The 17206-nt window shown below is 47.2% G+C and overlaps 1 protein-coding gene across 2 annotated transcripts in view; it reads right to left on the reverse strand.

Annotated features, from left to right (window-relative positions):
- LOC142578158 (uncharacterized) overlaps positions 1-17206 on the reverse strand; it is a 303814-nt gene that overhangs the window by 186228 nt on the left and 100380 nt on the right. The gene's annotated exons all lie outside the window — the stretch shown is intronic.

Genomic DNA, 17206 nt, shown 5'->3' on the forward strand with positions numbered 1-17206 from the left:
AGGTTTGCAAAATGTCGCTAAATTTGCACAATATATTATTTTTAGAGCGTATTATTCGTGGTAAAAAGAGCTTTAAACGTTTTTATTTAGCTGCCTTCACTTCTTGTTTTCAACGTTTTCAGAATGCTGCGGCCGAGCGCCCAGACGTCAGCATGCGATCGCGATCACGGGGCCTGGCCTGATCGCCATCCGAGAATTGCGACCAGGCCAGATTGGATCCCGCAGGATCGCGACCGCAAATGATCGTGTAGCGACGCCCGATCCGGATCATGATCGATCCGGATCTGCCCCGGTCGCGATTAGAAGTACACGTGTGGTACCGTGAACCGTTCTACTCGAGCTAAGGAGCTCTGTGACGTCATTTGTATGTTGCTTCGCTATATTTTTTGTTATCTGTACTTGTGTTTTTATTCTTCGTGTTCTGGGCCGCTATTTTGTAGCGATGCCTTTTGCCTTATTCTGTGCTATTCTTATCATCCACCACAGACGGCCGCCTGATCCACTTGATAATGTGGGCAGACCGTCGCTCTGACCACTGGCCAAGCGCGAAAAGTCTGAAGAATAGAATCGGAAAAGGCATCGCTACAAAATACCGGCCCTGTAGGCAGCATTGGGACTATCTTTTTTAAGAGGGGGGAGATTGCCGCACGTGCTTGTAAGACCGTCTTTCATCGGCTAAAAGATATATAATGTTATCGCCCAGCGCAAGACGCGCCTTTATACATCGAAGGTTTCTCCAATGTTATCACTGGCTCTATCGTCGCTGAGCGTTGTGTAATCAGATATCGTGCGCGACGAGAATAGCAAGGATATATCCGTGCACAGTTATCACGTAAAACCCCTCAATAAAAAACAAAAGGAACACCAGCCTTTGAAGACTGCCGCCGTCCTCTTCCCCTGCGCTTTCCCTCAACGCTCAGCACTCCCATTGGCCGAACGCCGTCACGCGCTTTTTTCTTATTTTGGTTCCGCCGCGATCGCGGTGCCGAACATTGAGAGTGGCGTACGCAAGCACGACGTTTCGTGCCTCCTTTGTGCTTTTGTAGCGCAGTCATGCATTTCGTGGCGTCGTCTTTGTTTGGCCTGAACGTATGCTTTTGGGTATATCGCGGTAGGTTAAGAAGTGGTGATGGTACGTAGGCAAACAGGTGCGCTGATGAGGTTCCGATTATTAGAAGCCGTTATCGCTCTTGAGCGCCTTATCCATTCTCGTCGAACTTTTATCAACCGTGATCAAACGTACTCGGGCGACGGCACCGCCGCGCGGACCGTACCTGGAAACAGGGGTGCGATCGGATATGGTTGTTCGGCGCGTTCGTTCGGTTACCGGCGCGTGCGATTGGCCTACTCCGCGCCGACGTCGCCAGCCGCGGGGCGCGGCCACGTTTTTGGTGACGTCAAAATGACGACACGCTCATGTCAATCATCCTCCCACCGAGCATTTCGTCTGCTAGGCGCCGAACCCGACGGGAGCTGGGAAGTTTGGAGCGATCATACGGCTTCGCATGGCGCATCTGGTAGATTAGATTGGATCCAACAGGCGGCCTTTTCGGCTGCGGAATGGCACGTTTGAATCCGATCCATAGTTTAATTCGAGAAAATGGCGCTTCCGTTGGGAACTTAGGTTGTTGCGCTGGCGTTTCTTGAGGAAGGAGGAGAGCGGGTGGCGGTGCGAAACGCGTTTGAAGAAATGGCAGAAAGTGAATTCCGGCGTCGTTTTTGTTTCTCGAAACAAATAATTCGTTGGTTGTACAGAGAAATCGACAACATCATCGGTGCTAGCGAGCCACTGGAATGTTGTCGCTGCCTCTTGAAAAGTGGGCCACTCTTCCTGTCGTTCTTTTTTTCTTTTTTCTTCTCGCTGTGCGCGACACCACCTAAGGACGACGCAAAGATCGTAATAGTTATAAATTGCAGTAGTCACACGTACTACTATTTGAAAACGTGTTTGGGCTTGAGAAGAAAAAATACATTTTTTTAGATAAAGATTTAATTCATTTGGAAGACCAGAAACATTTGGTTTTGTAGTATACTGTTTGCAAGCAGACGACAAACGACGGAAGTAAACTTCCGGGGAGGTCACCGCTTCCTGATTGGCTGCTCTCTGCGCCCCGCTGTCAAAATTTTGCATACTGCAACTTTGTGACGTTGCAGCAAGTGAACAGAACGCGTATCGAACAACATATCTCCGATCGCGCCCCAGATCTGCGATGCCGACAAAGAGTGCTTTTTTTCTCGCCGCTCACTTAGCGTAGAAGAGAGACGCGCGGAGAGCGTCTGCTAGTTCAGCACCGCGTAGGGGGAGCCAACGCAGGCAGATGAGGAGGAGAGAGGAGATGGCGCGTCTTTTATTTTATCTGGGGACATCGCGCAGACGTCGCCCGTGCGCCGTTTCGCACATGCGCTTGGCTTCCTTGCATGGGAGCATGACCCATCTAACATTCTAGAAGTTTCCCGAGCAGCAGCGATTACGCTGGAAAGTTGAGTGGGTAGTTATAGCCGTTGGTTGGTGGACATATTAGGTATTTGGGGCGGCTTGCACGAACATTTAATAACGAAAATAGTAACGAATTTGGGAATGCGTTCTTAGATGAGCGCTAGACAATTTCTAGTCCAGACTAGAACGCGTTCTTAAATTCGTTATTATTTCTGTTATTAAACGTTCGTGCAAGCCGACCTTGGTGTTGACGAACCGAATGCAGACACGAGGAGCCCGACCAAAACATCGAGAGGTCGTCGCCATTGGGAAGCTCCCATGAGTGAGGCAGAAAAATCATTCTTGAACCACAACAGAGCGCACATCCCGAAGATGAGTGCTGAATGCCTCGGCTGCTTGCCTCTACCTTAATCGGTACATTTGATTAGTGCAGACGGCAGCACCTCGCTTTTGTCTCGGCCGCCCGGTCATGGCGCGCCTTGCCTCTGCGGCTCGAACCGATGAGTCATCTCACTTACGTCGCCGGTCACCGCGGCACGCAATGCACGACTCTTTTTGGCGGGCTACAGGAATTCACAATCTTGAGCTCGCGTGGAGGGTCCTGCTTCCTGGTCCTGCTTCCTGTACGATTATTTGCTGACGACTGCATTGTGCACCGTTCTAATAACTGTTCCGCTGACCACGCGGAACTCCAAAATAATCTTGCACATATTAGTGATTGGCGTGCTACGTGGCTCGTGTCCCTAAACGTGTCGAAGTGCAAAGTGGTTTCCTTTTCCCGAAAAACCGTTAACTCTCACTTTTCTTATCATTTGGATATTAACATAGTTGACCACACCACAGAATATAAGTACTTACGAGTGCTCCTTACTCACAATCTTTCATGGACTAATCACATCACCTCCATTTCAGCTAACGCCTACAGATCATTAGGATTTCTGAGCCGCAACTTAAGAGCTGCGCCTTCAACACCAAGAAAACTAGCTTACATAACTATTGTACGGCCACAAATTGAGTACGCCTCATGTATATGGTCTCCTCATCAAAAATACCTCATCGAACTCCTGGAGAGCATCCGGAATAGAGCGAGCCGTTTCATTCCAAAAAATTATTGTAACCAGTCATGTGTAACCCAAATAAAAGTCAATCTGTCGTTGCAACCACTAACCACTCGCCGTGATAATGCCCTTCTATTATTATTTCATAGATTCATTCACACAGATGGCCTACCTTGTCAAACCTGAAAAAAAGCGTCCTCGACGTCTCAAAGACTGAACAATCAGTTCAGCTACACTCGAATTTATTGCAACACACACGCTTTTAATTTTTCAGCTTTGCCCCGTGCGGTCCGTTTATGGAACGCTCTACCAGATAGCATCGCTTGCCAATCTAAGCACAGCGCATTTCGCAATCTTCTGATTCATCAATATGCCGTTTCAACCGTCTAACAGGTCTTGTTTTAAATTTCTTTCCTGCATTTTTCTACCTGTTAACAAAAGAATTTCAGTGATCATAACTTTTTTACTACTGTATACATGCAAAAAGCATTTATAATGTTATTATGCTATTATGTTATTGTGTTTACCGTTCATTGTTATTGTTCAACATATGTATTTGCTAATGTCGTATTAATTTTCCATGTTGCGTGCATATTCCTTTCATTATACTGATGTTTGTATATTCCGATTCCATACTGATGTTACTGTATTTCCCCCCTTACAGAATGCCTTCTCGAAGGCCTGTAAGGTACATATGAATAAATAAATAAATATTTCGCGGTACTGTGGCCACAGTCTGTTGGTTTGCACGTTGGTGGGCTTACGAATCACTAACACCTCCCGTGGTACGCGGAGGGCGAGACCGTCTGGGGACATTCGAGGGAACCGAGCTTTGCGTCTCTGCGACCGAACTGTCCAGCGGTGGAAGGGCAAACTGAGCAACGAGCTGAGAGCGCTGCAAAAAGACGCCGAGCTGACTCTGCGATGCTTAACCGGCATAGCCTTCGAGAGCCTCGGAACAACTGCCAAGAGAAAGCAAGCGCGGTCGTGGGCCGCAGGAAATTAGGTGATGTGACGAAATTAGGAAACTTACAGGCGTGAAAACCGGTCAGCTGCGCAAAACTGTGATAATTAGAGATCGCTGAGGGAGACCATCATTCTGCAGTGAACATAGATAGGCTGTTAATCATTATCATGATGATGATGGTTACACAGCCGAGAGAATAAGCGCGATTTAGGTACGGAGTATACAGGGTGTCCAAGCCAACATTAGCGAGGGTTTAAAAAATATACAAATGCCACGTAGCTGGAGAGAACAAAGGTAATGTTGTTTGCCGCCGCTTCCAGATACTCATTTCTTTTCATTCCATCTAATGACATAATTTGTCCTGATTAATTAATGAACTTCTAAAATATTATAACTATACGAAACGTTTCAATGAGAAAATTGTAGAGCGACATGAAAAAACTGCCGACACAGCTTTCCCTTGCTCATTACGCGCTGCGTAAAAGTGTTATTCTGAGCGTGGAAGAAACCCGCCAATGCATGCAAAATGCCGTGCGCTGGCCACTCGAAGCACGTGGCGTGCATTCGCGGGCTTCTTTAGCGCTTGTAAAAGCACTTGTGCACCGCGTATTGAGCCACAGAAAGCTGTATCGGGAGTTTTTCATGTCGCTCTACAAGTGCTTTAATTCACACTTTTCATCTAAATACAATATTTAGTTGAATAATTCAGTGACTAATTATGTAATTAGGCGGAATGACAAAAAAAATCTGGGTATCTTCCAAGCGACGGCAAACATTGCCTTTGTACTGCCCAGCAACATGGCATTTGCGTATTTTAAACTCTGGCTAAAGTTAGCTGGGACACCCTATATAAACTATAGATAAATTAAGGAACTATTGAATGGTAAGTCACTAAATCCTACTAATGCTTTATGATGCCAAGTTTGGCGATGTACTCACGATACACAACGCTTCGCTCAGCGCTGAGCGTGACGCTCCGCTTTCGTGCTCCAACGTTGGCTCAGCAACGCCGCTCGGTGTGTTGTCCTCGCTTCTGACGAATGCGAGGAATTACCTGCTTTTGTTTATGTAGCCAAACTATAGGCCGCCATTGGAATATGAACCTGGCAACGTTTAACGCTAGAACGTTATCTAGTGAGGCGAGTCTAGCAGTGCTATTGGAGGAATTAGAGGGCAGTAAATGGGATATAATAGGGCTCACTGAAGTTAGGAGGCCGAAAGAAGCCTATACAGCGCTAAAAAGCGGGCACGTCCTGTGCTACCGGGGCTTAGCGGAGAGAAGAGAACAACGAGTCGGACTCCTGATTAATAAGAATATAGCTGGTAACATACAGGAATTCTATAGCATTAACGAGAGGGTGGCAGGTCTTGTTGTGCAACTTAATAAGAGGTACAAAATGAAGATTGTACAGGTCTACGCCCCTACATCCAGTCATGATGACCAGGAAGTCGAAAGCTTCTATGAAGACGTGGAATCGGCGATGGGTAGAGTGAAAACTAAATACACTATACTAATGGGCGATTTTAATGCCAAGGTAGGCAAGAAGCAGGCTGGAGACAAGGCAGTTAGGCAGATAGGCACTAGGGATAACAGGGGAGAGTTATTAGTAGAGTTTTCGGAACAGAATAATATGAGGATAATGAATACCTTCTTCCGCAAGTGGGATAGCCGAAAGTGGACGTGGAGGAGCCCGAACGGCGAGACTAGAAATGAAATAGACTTCATACTCTGCGCTAACCCTGGCATCATACAAGATGTGGACGTGCTCGGCAAGGTACGCTGCAGTGACCACAGGATGGTAACAACTCGAATTAGCCTAGACCTGAGGAGGGAACGGAAGAAACTGGTACATAAGAAGCCGATTAATGAGTTAGCGGTAAGAGGGAAAATAGAGGAATTCCAGATCAACCTACAGAACAGATATTCGGCTTTAACTCCGGAAGAGGACCTTAGTGTTGAAGCAATGAACGACAATCCCAAAGGTAACGCCGGAAGAAGTAAAGAAAGCCTTGGGAGATATGCAAAGGGGGTAGACAGCTGGGGAGGATCAGGTAACAACAGATTTGTTGAAGGATGGTGGACAGATTGTTCTAGAGAAACTGGCTACCCTGTATACGCATGCCTCATGACCTCGAGCGTACCGGAATCTTGGAAGAACGCTAACATAATCCTAATCCATAAGAAAGGGGACGCCACAGACTTGAAAAATTATAGACCGATCAGCTTACTATCCGTTGCCTACAAACTATTTACTAAGGTAATCGCAAACAGAATCAGAAACACCTTAGACTTCTGTCAAGCAAAGGACCAGGCAGGATTCCGTAAAGGCTACTCAACAATAGATCATATTCACACTATCAATCAGGTGATAGAGAAATGTGCGGAATATAACCAACCCCTATATATAGCTTTCATTGATTACGAGAAAGCGTTTGATTCTGTCGAAACCTCAGCAGTCATAGAGGCATTAAGGAATCAGAGTGTAGACGAGCCGTATGTAAAAATACTGAAAGATATCTATAGCGGCTCCACAGCCATCGTAGTCCTCCATAAAGCAAGCAACAAAATCCCAATAAAAAAAGGCGTCAGGCAGGGAGATACGATACCTCCAATGCTATTCACAGCGTGTTTACAGGAGGTATTCAGAGACCTGGATTGGGAAGAATTGGGGATAAAAGTTAATGGAGAATACCTTAGTAACTTGCGATTCGCTGATGATATTGCCTTGCTTAGTAACTCAGGGGACCAATTGCAATGCATGCTCACTGACCTGGAGAGGCAAAGCAGAAGAGTGGGTCTAAAAATTAATCTGCAGAAAACTAAAGTAATGCTTAACAGTCTCGGAAGAGAACAGCAATTTACAATAGGCAGCGAGGCACTGGGAGTCGTAAGGGAATACATCTACTTAGGGCAGGTAGTGACGGCGGATCCAGATCATGAGACGGAAATAATCAGAAGAATAAGAATGGGCTGGGGTGCGTTTGGCAGGCATATTCAGATCATGAACAGCAGGTTGCCATTATCCCTCAAGAGAAAAGTATATAATAGCTGTGTCTTACCAGTACTCACCTACGGGGCAGAAACCTGGAGGCTTACGAAAAGGGTTCTACTCAAATTGAGGCCGGCGCAACGAGCTATGGAAGGAAGAATGATAGGTGTAACGTTAAGGGATAAGAAAAGAGCAGATTGGGTGAGGGAACAAACGCGAGTTAATGACATCTTAGTTGAAATCAAGAAAAAGAAATGGGCATGGGCAGGACATGTAATGAGGAGGGAAGGTAACCGATGGTCATTAAGGGTTACGAACTGGATCCCAAGCGAAGGGAAGCGTAGCAGGGGGCGGCAGGAAGTTAGGTGGGCGGATGAGATTAAGAAGTTTGCAGGCAAGGCATGGCCACAATTAGTACATGACCGTGGTTGTTGGAAAAGTATGGGAGAGGCCTTTGCCCTGCAGTGGGCGTAACGAGGCTGCTGCTGCTGATGATGATGATACGTCCTGACGCATGTCTTCTAACGGCAGCTGTTGGAGAAGTGACTGCAACCATGCCTGCGTCTGTTCTGGAGAGCCCTGGTTCGAATACCGCCGCCGGAGATATTTTCTATTTATTTAAGGGGGCTCCAAACGATCCAAGACAGGAACCTACCTACTGAAATGTGTCTGAAAAGAACCAAGGAATGCTTCACATAAATAAATAAAGTAATCTAGAGAGGGTGGCGAGGGTGAAATGAAGCCTAGGGGAAGACTTCTCTTAGTCAAGGCGCGGTCGTTCATTATTCACGGCCGATTAGGCGAGTTTGCGCGCGTGCGGTGGACATCGGCGCCCAGGTAAGGAATTAGGCAGTCGCGCCTCAATGATAGATGTGTTCGCAGCGTAAGTTCCGGACGCCGCGCTCTACAAACCAGAGCGAGGAACACCCAAGTTACATACGGCCACCAGCCAGCTGCCAATCACTCTTCGAGTGGTGTTCGGACATAAGAAACGGTGAAGCTGGCAATTATTGCCAAACGGTTGAAACCATCTGAACAAGATGCTGCCTTAAGCTCGACGGCAAAATAACATGGCAAATCATCAGGTTTATTTCTGTGAGGCGCCTCCGAGGGCAGGAAGCAAGGAACGGCAACAACTACCACACACAAACACACAACATTCAAACGTACAGAATACAAGGCCACCGGAGATGGGGGCAAGTGAGTCTTTTGTCCCTACATCCACGGCTGTTCGGAGCTAGCGCGCACTCACCGTTTGCCCGCTGCGGCGACGAACTGCACGAGCGGAAGACGTGTCGTTTATACCTCGTGCGCTCGACCCTCTGACAGCGGTTGGCCTCCCGAGCGTTGACGTCCGACCCAAGCCAGCGCGTTTTCCTTGCTCCGCTTCTCAGCCCCTTTTGCCTGACGCCTTCTGTAGGCTGTACGAAGCCACCCGTTTCTTGCCAATTCGCTGAGCGCTCTTTTGCGGCACTTGCTCATTTGTCGCTTCTTTGTTGATTTATTATTGCGAATGTATGAAAACTCCAAGCGCATTTCTGGCGTTGCCGTGAAGTTCCGTGTGAGAGAAAGCGTGTGAGGGTGAGCCGGCGAACGTGGCTCGCGTGCGCGAGTGAGGAACGCGGCCCCGTTGCACGCCCTCTAGGCGGGTGGGGGGGAGGAAGGGCGTTTTACTCTGGCGGCTGCTACGGCGCCTCGTTGATGTCCTCCCCGGCCGCCTCTCCGTACAGAGTAGAGACAACCGCGGGGTCTACAGGTTTTCCCGCTCAGTTTAATCCAAGCGCCAGTCAATTTAATCCGAGCGCCAGTCAATTTAATTCAAGCACGACTCAATTTAATCCAAGCACCACTTAATTTAATCCCAACGCCTGCCGAAATAATCCAAACGCCAGTGAATTTATACCAGGTGTAGCGGAATTCAAGAACCTTGGAATTTCAAGACTTTTCAAAATTTGCGAAGATATTAGGAGTTAATACCTTCAAAATGAAACAGCGAGGTGAGAGACCAGTAGCTTTCCTGCCACGTGACTAACGACTACTTTTGGAGGTTTTTATATTCTACTTCGTTATGAGAGCGACACAGAAGATGATAATTCGCGAAATCAATCAGAGGAAACGTCAGCATGAGTACGTTGAGTTTATGATACACATGTGATTTGGTTATGGCTATCAAACGGAACAATAAATAGTGATTCATGCTAATTACTAGGCCCTCGCCGGGAGGCTTCGGTCGCTATCGAATACGATTCTTTATTCTACTGCGATATCTGCAGCCTCCAATCGAACACCTCGCCATCGATACAACTAAAACACTCATGAATAAAATTTATTTGCATACTACACCTAACTGATATGGTCGGGTCACTTAGTGAGCACAAGTGAAATATAATGCGCAGTTCAGGGATCCCGCTGTTTTCCACAACAGAACGTCATATATATCCAATGAAATGCGATGAAACGAGTGACTCACTATGCCCACTGTAAACTCGTACGCTTAAGTCATTACTGAATATTATTCACCTATTTTACTGTCACTGAGGCAGCTTTCACTCGTGAGCGCCCTCAGTACTATCAATCAAGGTGTAGCAACGTAAGCACTATTGTGTTACCACTGCTAACTAATACCACCAAGTTTTTAGTAATCACTGCGATGTTCTTCAACTTTCATGCAGAATAACGTCATAGATATAAAATGAAATGTCATTCAGACGGCGATTCAATAACTATAATTTAATAACTTTAGGAAATAATAAGATTGAGTCACAAGTGATGAAGAATCACTTTGAGTAGTTTGATGGTCACAGCCATCGTTCATGCATGTCGCCAATGGTACAACTGAAAGTGTCAATAAATGAGTGTTTTATTCAGTCAACAATGCTAGTTGACATCACAGAGCCATTAATGATCACTGGCGATAAGCTCTGTTTGGAGCTTTGTTTGTTTCATTGCTACGTTTATGCAACACAGCGTCATGAATGTCAAATGACAAACGAGAAGGGGGTTAACCAAGGGGCCCGATTTTTATTAATATCATCAGAAGCCAACAAACACTGACACCAAGGACAACATAGGGGTAATTACTTGTGCTTAATATATGAAATAAAGAAACGATAAATTAATAGAAGTGAAAGTGGATGAAAAAACAACTTGCCACAGGTGGGCAACAATCCCACAACCTTCGCATTTCGCGTGCTCTCTACTTTCCTCTCAAGAATACTGCAGCATTCTTGACAGGAAAGGTGCGAACGCCGAGTTTTCAAGAAAGGAAACGCAAGCAAGGCAGATGAAGATTATTGTTGTGGCACAAATATACACCCCCAAGCGTGCAACCGTTTCAAGAGTGTACTTAATATCAGGTCGCAATGGTAGCAGAAGAAATGGCAATTCAATGAAATTTTGATAGCTATCAATCACTACGTGCAAGATTGATAGCTGCCGCAGAATACCAACATAACTGGTGATCGCTAGGGACAAATTCCTAGCATCTCCTAGTTATTAAACTTGAATTGCCATTTGACTCAATTTTAATCTCATACCCATGACTTTATTCTCTGAGAAAGTACGAAAAAAAAAGAACTGAGCTTGTCACTAGTGATCGCTAATCACCCTTCACTATCAGGTACCAATGGTAGCAGAACAAATGCTCACTGATCGTAAATGATCATAATTGAATCGTTGTTTAAAAGAGTTTTTATTTGGCATGCATGACGCTGTGCTGCATAACATTACAAGAACACCAAACAGAGCTTATCGCTAATACCCGCCGTGGTTGCTCAGTGGTATGGTGTTGGGCTGCTGAGCACGAGGTCGCGAGATGGAATCCCGGCCATGGCAGCCGCATTTCTATGAGGGCGAAATGCGAAAACACCCCCGTACTTAGATTTAGGTGCACGTTAAAGAACCCTAGGTGGCCGAAATTTCCGGAATCCTCCACTACGGCGCGCCTCGCAATCAGAAAGTGGTTTTGGCACGTTAAACTCCATAATTTAGCTGATCGCTACTGATCATTAATGGCTCTATGATGTCAATTATCGATGTTGACTGATTAAAACTCTCATTTATTGACCCTTTTCATTTATACCGTTGACGATGTGCATGAATAATGGCTGTGATTATCGCACTACACAAAGTGTTTCTTCATCACTAGTGACAAAATGTTATTATGTCCTATAGTTAATAAATAATAGTTATTCAATCGCTGTCTGAATGACATCTTATTTTATATCTATGACGCTATTCTCCATAAATATCGGAGAACATCGCAGTAGGCGCATCACTAGTGATCACTGAAAACTCGGTGGTATAAGTTAACAGCGGTAACACAATAGTGCTCACCTTGCTACACCTTGATTGATACTACTGAAAGCACTCACGAGGGAAAGCTGCCTCAGTGATAGTAAAATGGGTGAATAATAGTCACCAGTGACTTAAGCATACGAGTTTATAGTAGGCATAGCGAGTCACTCGTTTGATCGCATTTCATTGGATACATATGAAGTTACGTTGTGCAAAACACCGAGATCCCTGAACTGCGCATTATATTTCACTTGTGCTCACTAAGTGACCCGACCATATCAGTTAGGTGTATTATGCAAATAAATTTTATTCATGAGTGTTTTAGTTGTATCGATGGCGAGGTGTTCGATTGGAGGCTGCGGATATCGCAGTAGAATAATGAATCGTATTCGCTAGCGACGGAAGCCTCCCGGAGAGGGCCTAGTGATTATCAGCGAATCACCCTTTATTGTTCCGTTTGATAGCCATGACGAAATCACATGTGTATCATTAACTCAACGTACTCATGCTGACGTTTCCTCTCAATCTATTTCGAGAATTGTCATCTGCTGTGTCGCTCTCAGTCACTTGGCAGGATAGCTACTGGTTTCTCACCTCGCTCTCTCGTTTTCATGGTATTAACTCATAATATGTTCGCAAATTTTCCGAAGTCTTGAAATTCAAAGATTCTTGAATTCCGTTGCGTCTGGATTAATTTCACTGGCGTTAGGATTAAATTGAGTGGTCCTAGGGTTAAATAGTGTGGCGCTCGGATTAAAATCACTGGCACTTGGAATAAATTGACTGGCGTTCGGATTAAATTGACTGGCGCTTGGATTAAATTGAGCGGGAAAACCTGTAGTACGGCGTTAGCCACGCGAATCGCGGACGCCATACATAGTGCATGGCTTGGCCGGACGCCGTCAGCACGCGTTGCCGGCGCTCGTGTGTCTTGAAAGCGGCCTGGTACGTGGCTTAGGGCCGATTTACGCTCAAACCGCCCATGGCCGCACGCCGCACCGCATGCAGGCGGTTCGCGAAAAACGGGCGGTTGTCGCGATAGCTCACAAAATTGCATTTACGCTGAAACCGCATGATGCGGTGCGGTTCGCATGCGCCCTCTGGTTGTCGAAATAGGTAACCAGCAACTGGCAACATGCATCAGCGAGTTGGCAGCCTCGTGTGCTGGTGACCAGCAATATTTTGCGCCTTGCCAGGATTTTGTTATACCGTTTGCTCTCATATTAGTCATCTTTTTAATTAGCTCGAGCGGTTCGCATGCGCCAGCATCCGCACTTCGGTTTGGGGACGCGACGTCTGTTGAAAGCCAGCAAACATTCGGTAGTGCGCAGAGCAACACTGTTCGAAGTCGGCAACTATCGCTAACAGCAGACGACACTGGCATACTTTTGTCGATGTAGGTTGAAGCTTCCGCGTCATGGTGGAAACGTGACTCTTTCACTATCACCTTCGGTGCGGCATGTGTGGCGATGACGTGGTGACCCACCTTTGGAACAGTGTGCAGTCGTGTTTTCTGCGCCGCTTTTCTTTATTTGTTTATTGCTGCTGCATAATACTGCGGCAACATGCGTCAGTATGTGCTCGGTTGTGTATAGCGCGATGGCGCACTTTTTAAAATTATGGGGTTTTACGTGCCAAAACCACTTCCTGATTATGAGGCACGCCGTAGTGGGGGACTCCGAAAATTTTGACCACCTGGGGTTCTTTAACTTGCACCTAAATCTAAGTACACGGGTGTTTTCGCATTTCGCCCCCATCGAAATGCGGCCGCCGTGGCCGGCATTCGATTCCGCGACCTCGTGCTCAGCATCCTAACACCATAGCCACTGAGCAACCACGGCGGGTGATGGCGCACTTTTTGTAGCTGTGTTAGCGAAAGCTTGTGTTGTGGACAATCGACGCACAGCCGCTCCTCGGCTGGACAAAGCACCAGCGCGGAAGAAACGGGAAGAGACCCCCATCCCGAGTCGAGTTCTGAGAATCTTTCTTTGTCACGCTCAGCGTCTCGGCTACCGGACAGGGACTGAGAGTTTGCCCCCTCGAACACATGCAGCTCTCACCTGCGTCTTTTGTAGACAATAAACGTAGTCTGTTTTCTGCCACCAACCGATGCACACTCCTTTCACGGATGGGGTCAGACCCCGTAACACTGGCAGTGAGGCAGGAGTTGCGAAGCGAATAAGTTTTCGAAGTTAAGGCCGTGGCTACAGGACGAATGCACGGCGCTGTCAAGCCTTTCTCGGGCAAATCATGGGAATCGTGGATCCAGCGCCTCGATTTTATTTCGTGGCGAGCGACGAAGCGAAGAAGTGGGCACTTCTCCTCACGCTTTGTGGAGCCGACACTTTCGAGCACTGTGTGCGCGCGCTGATAACGCCGAAGATCCCGAGAGAAGTCAACTTCGATGATTTAGTGACACTTCTCGGGCGGCACTTCGACACCAGGACATCCGAGCTTTACAGCCGGCACGTGATTCAAAGACCCAACCAACGGCCAGACGAGTCGATCAGCAGCTACGCTGCGGCCCTGGAACCTTGGCAGCCGAAAGCAACTTCGGAGCGCTGCCTTCGGCTACAATATAGACGACGTCACTCACACCCAAGCGACCGCTTCAGCAGCGAACCCAATTATGCCGTGATGCTCCGGGAGAGGCTGGTCCGCGGCGTCTGGGACGAACATCTTCTACAGAGACTGTTCGCAGAAAAAGCCTGACATTTCAACGCGCTGTGGACTTAGCCCTGTCAGCGTAAAGTGCGTCAAGGCATCAGGGAGATATCGAGGGAGTGGCAAACTAACAGGACGTCGCAAATCAAGCCAGAAGGCAAGCGTACGTCAGCATGACATTGCTATCGATGCGACGGCTTGCTTGACCCTGGAACGTGCCAATTCAAGACAGCCGAGTGCCGTTTCTGCTCCAAGGAAGGCCACATCGAGCGTGCGTGCATCTCAAAAAAAAAAAAGAAGAACACGGAACCACGCTTCGACAACTAGCAGCTACGGGCACACAGTGCCAACCCACCGCCTGTCAGCAAATCCTGCTGTAAGCTGCACACAGTCAGTGTACGTACACACTGCCCCAAGTTCCTCGTGGACTTGAGAGTGGAGGGAAAGGCAGTCTAGTTTGAGGTGAACACAGGTACGGCATGCTCCCTGATAAGCGAGGACACGGACTACAGAATGTGGAAGAAAAACACTGCGTGGCTTTCATGTGAGCCGTTGAGTTTGCGCACATGGTCAGGTAAAGAATTACATGTCCTGGGCTCCGCACAAGTTAGTGTGAGGTTGAATTCAAAGGACTATCTGCTGCCGTTGTTGGTAATGAAGGGCACCAGGTGCAACCTCCTAGGAAGAGATTGGTTTTTGGCACTTCACATCCAGGTGAAGGGGATCAACCACGTTGGAGAGCCAGCACTAGAAATTACAGAGGTTCTGGGATGACACCCAGATGTCTTCAAGGAAGACATTGGAAACTATACAAGTATACCTGTATACAGGTCACTGCAGCACTGCTCACAGTGAACACCACAAAACAACTATTCAGGGTGGAATGCCTCCCGTTCTAAATTTCCGCTGCACCAGCTATCTTCCAGTGCGTGAGGGAGACAAAGACACCTGGAATTCCAGGGGTGAGTGTTCACCTTGACGACATCATTGTCAGCGGGAATAATGCAAATGAGCACGCACAGTGTCTTCAGGTTCTATTCGAGGCTGAGAAAGGCTTACCCCTGAATAAAGAAAAATGCAGGTTTGGAATTATGTCAGTTGAGTTTCTGGGACATCGAATTGACAGAAATGGTGTTCGCAACACCAAGAAAAAGGTTGAGGCTATTCTTCAAGCACCCAAACCATCTGACAAGACATCCCTAAGGGCTTTTCTGGGCTTTATTTCATTTGACGACTGCTTTTTGAAGAACGGAGCGATGGTTGTGGTGGAATTCTATAGGCTCCTAGAGAAAAACACGCCCTGGAAGTGGAAGATCAAGCATCAAGCCAATATTGAGGCACTTAAGGAGATGATCCCTGCATCTACAGTGCTCGCTCACTACGACAAGACGAAGCCCCTTCTTTTGTCCGTGGACGCATCGCCGTACGGCGTTGATGCCGTCCTCGCTCGAGAATATGCTATTTGCCGAGAGGCGTCCATTGCATTCGGTTCATGAAGACTGGGAAGTGCCGAAAAGAGCTACTTCTAGCTCAACAAAGAAAGTGTAGCAGTAATCTACGGCATCAGTCATCTTCATAAGTACATGGCTGGCCGGCATGTGACCATAATAACAGATCGCCAGGCATTGATTGGAATCGTGAGTGAAACAAAGTAAGTACCTCGGGTCTTTTCATCAAGGAAGACGTGGTGGTGTCTTAAACTAGCAACGTATGATTACAAGTTACTATACTGGCCTGGCCTACAGCACCAAAATGTGGACACTCTAAGCTGACTTCCACTGCTGGCACAAGTTGATGAGCCTTATCCCCCGGGAGACTGGCTCATGTTGGCTACCATGCCCTGCTTCGAGCTTTCACCGCGTCAACTAGCACGAATCCCTCGAGAGGAGTCAGTTTCGTCTCAAGTGCTGGAGGCTGTCTCAAACGGTGAAGTTCATAAACTGCCAAAAGAACAGTTTTCATCGTGCAGGAAACTGGAGGCTGAGCTTTCAGCGCAGGAAGGGTGCCTTGTTAGAGGCCCCCGGATGGTAAACCAACAAAGGTTAGAAATTACCTTCTTAAACTCGCACCTACAAACCACCACATAATTGTGGCCATGAAGGCATGCGCACGAAGGTACTTTTGGTGGCCAGGCACTGACGCAGATATCTAACGGCTCGCTAGAAACTGTGCAACTTGTTGTCAACACCAAAGGGCACCAGCGCCCAAATGGGAACGCACAAGAACGCCTTGGGACATAGTTCACGCAGACTTCGTTGGTACCGTAGAAGGCAGAATGCTGGCTAGTTGTTGTGGACGCATACAGCAAATGGTTGGAAGTTTGCTCCATGCGTAATACACAGTCTGCCACATTGGTTGAGGAACTCTGGAACCTTTTCGCAGCTTTTGGGCTTCCCAAAAAGCTTGTGACTGATAACGGACCATCCTTCGTTTCAGTAGAAGTTGAGAGTTTCCTAAAGAAGAATGGCGTGACCTACGTAACAAGTGCACCATATCAACCTACAACGAATGGCCAAGCAGAAAGGATGGTTTTTGAAACAAAACGAGCATTAGCTGAAAGCAAGGACGGAACATTCGCATGTAGGCTGGCCCAGTTTTTGCTAAAGCAACGCACCACCATCTGCACACCAATGGGCAAAATGCCAGCTGCACTTGTATTCGGGCATGAGCTGGATACAGCTCTCACGTGCATTCAGTCCTAAGCAAAAGCGGACAAAATCCATACCAACTGCAACAGGAACACAAAGTCGAGAGTACTCGCTATCGGACAAGCAGTTTTCTTTCGAAACTTCAG

Source organism: Dermacentor variabilis, chromosome 4 (genome assembly GCF_050947875.1).
Source record: "Dermacentor variabilis isolate Ectoservices chromosome 4, ASM5094787v1, whole genome shotgun sequence".
NCBI classification, from domain to species: Eukaryota; Metazoa; Arthropoda; class Arachnida; order Ixodida; family Ixodidae; genus Dermacentor; species Dermacentor variabilis.